A 2,984-nucleotide genomic window follows, 5' to 3' on the forward strand; every position below is an offset into this window, starting at 1 on the left:
TATATATATATATATATTTGTCTGTGAATCACACCCAATAAAGAGAGCTCAAGTAAGGAGAGACGAAGAGAGGGAGACAATGAGAGAGAGAAGTGAACAATAATTTATCATGTTTTATTCATAAAATATTTCATCTTTATAAGAAAGAGCGAGTGATGATATTACTTTTTTTCTTGTGTTTGGACGAGGTCTATACTAGGATATTTTTGATATTTAACATGTATAGATTTATCCTCCAGTTACTTTTTGGCTTGATCAGCTAAGCTCAGCTAGCTTCGAGTTGACAGAATCAACTCGGTGAATCGAGCTTGGCCAGCATTGAACGATCGTCTGATCTAGTTTGGCTGTCAATCCTTGACACTGCTTAGGAGCCTCTAGGGCATCTCTAGGATGGTTGGAGATACTGTGGAACCAGATCTTCTCTTGGGTCGACCATACTAGAGAGTAGGCCATCTTATCGAGTCGTCTTTCTTGTAGTGGTTAGCTCTAATGCACTTTTGTCTCGTTTCTGCATGAATAGTCCGTGCATAGAAAATTTAGTTGTCTTCTTATCCACCGCGTGGTCCGCCCGGCTTTGCCCATGTTGGTTTGGCTCATACGGTTCGGCTCTTTTAGTCAAGTGGATCTCACAATCTCTTAACAATGGGTCAGTCTTTGTTGTACACTTCCCTTCTGGACAATCTGATTTTTTTCGAGTTTAAGATCAGTGTTGTCATATTTTTGATGGACACACATTGTGTATACATGCAAATGCACCATTATATATTCCTAAACCCATACTTCTTAATGTGCTATGAATTAAATTTTACATTTGTGGGACTCGTAAGGTCTTAATATTAGGTTTGGAAACGTTTACTTGCTCTCTAGCGTGGTCAAAATATGCATTAAAATCACTATTTCTTCTATAAAATAAATATAATATGTATGTATTAGAGAAGAGGTCTGAAAATGCAGGCAATGTAGATTTGTACAACAAAAATGACATAATTTTCTTCGCCAAGTCGAATACTATGAATGTTACTTATTAAGGGCCATTATTAACATGCAAAATACACTGCTAACTAAGGAAAAGCTAGTGAATACTCCAACCAGAGATACAACCTACATTAAAAAATATAACTATTACTGATGTATGTTAGAAAGGTCTGTGATAGTAGAGTAATAAATTATCGTCTTAATGTTACACAAAAAACCCGGCACACAGTCATGTAATTAAAGAGAAGGAAGAGGCGACACTTTGACTTTTTACATGAAAAACTCTAAAAAAGGGGAAAAAAACATGGGGTCTGGACTAGTTAAAATAATTTGTTATGAATGGTAAGTACATAGGCTGCTCTTCTCCTGAATTAGGGAAGATAAAGTTATAAAGATGATCATTGTAAATGCACAAAAATGATTCATCGATAATAGTCATAGCCTGACTGTAATGAATCTGGTTCTCAATGATAGCAGTTTGCAAGAGTTGTAGTCAATTGCTATGGAGGTAGTAATCAACCATAAATATTGTAGATAGTGGTCGTGGCACCAACTTGCGTATAGGTCGTAATTGAAAGTCACGGTAGTAGTTGACCATGTGGGTCATAGATGATTGCCTTAGGAATGTTGATTGGCCACATAAAGCGTAGTAGGAAGCTACAGTAGCTGTGAGTCATGTAGGTCATATTTGGTCACATAGACCGTAGTGGTAAGTCGTGATGATGTTGGTGAGTCATAGAGACTCGTTATTAAGGGCTTTTGCAAGCTGTGGACCATGTAGGTCATAGTTGGTCACGTAGGCCGTAATGGCGAGCTATGATGACATCCATTGGTTGTAGGGGCCACAGTCAAGGGCTACACGAGTTGTGGACCATGTAAGTTCTAGTTGGTCACGAAAGTCATAGTGGTGAGATGTGATGGTGTCTGTAGTCCGTAGGGCCAGAGCCATAGCTACACGAGTTGTGGAGCACATAGGCTATAGTTAGTCACGTAAGACGCAGTGATGACGTCCGTAGGCTGTAAAGCTTGAGTCAGAAGCTGTAAAGAGGGAGCTTTAAGAGTTCAGAGAAAGTCATCGTCTTCAGAATATGTCATTGCACCATATCTTGGATGCATTTTTACTCTATCTTTGGGTTGCATTATTGTACTATCTTCAAAAAAAATTTTTCACCGTATGTGGGAGTGTTGTTACACCGTCATCAAGATGTGTCGTTGTACTGTATTTGAGGTACATTGTTACACCATCTTCTGGAAGTCATTACATTGTACCTGGGATGCATTGTTATACCGTCATTTGGGTGTGCAGTTACACCATATATGGGGTGTGTCGTTACACCATCTTCGAGAGATTTCATTACACTATATCTAGGGTGGTAGTGGTCGGAGTTGGCCATCAGAGTTGACCAAAGTTGGCGGTGACGGATGTCGGAGCTGATAACTATTAGAGTTTGAAAGCAACGATGGCCAGAATTGGCGGCGGCTGGTGTCAGAGGGACGACAGACAAAGTTGGTCAGAGGCAAAGGCAACTTGAGCTGGCTAATGACGGTAACGATAGCTAAAGTGGGTGGGCGACGTTGACCAGAGTTGGCGGCGGATGGTGTCCGAGTGAGAGGCATTCACTGGATCTATGGTGCAGAAGCAATGTTGGACTCCATCTCTTCCAAATTTCAGCATTCTTCTGGCTTCAGATCTCTCTCCCTTTTCAAGAGAGGGTTGGACTCTATTTATAGAATCCAGATTACAAGTAAGAAAGAAATTTAGACCACTCTAATTAAACTCCCTAGAGAGATTCCCCTAATCGGACGATATTCGATGACCATTTGTTATATCTACGTGCAGAAGCAATGTTGGACTCCAACACTTCTTCCAAATTTCATCCTTCTTTGGCTCCGGGTCTCTCTCCCTTTAAAGAGGGGGTAACACTCTATTTATATAATTCAGATTGCAAATGGAGTTGTAACTGAGCCGACTCTAGTCGATTATATCATAATTCAAACTTGGCTTGGTA

Source organism: Phalaenopsis equestris, unplaced genomic scaffold, assembly GCF_001263595.1.
Source record: "Phalaenopsis equestris unplaced genomic scaffold, ASM126359v1 Scaffold000877, whole genome shotgun sequence".
In the NCBI taxonomy this organism is placed as follows: domain Eukaryota; kingdom Viridiplantae; phylum Streptophyta; class Magnoliopsida; order Asparagales; family Orchidaceae; genus Phalaenopsis; species Phalaenopsis equestris.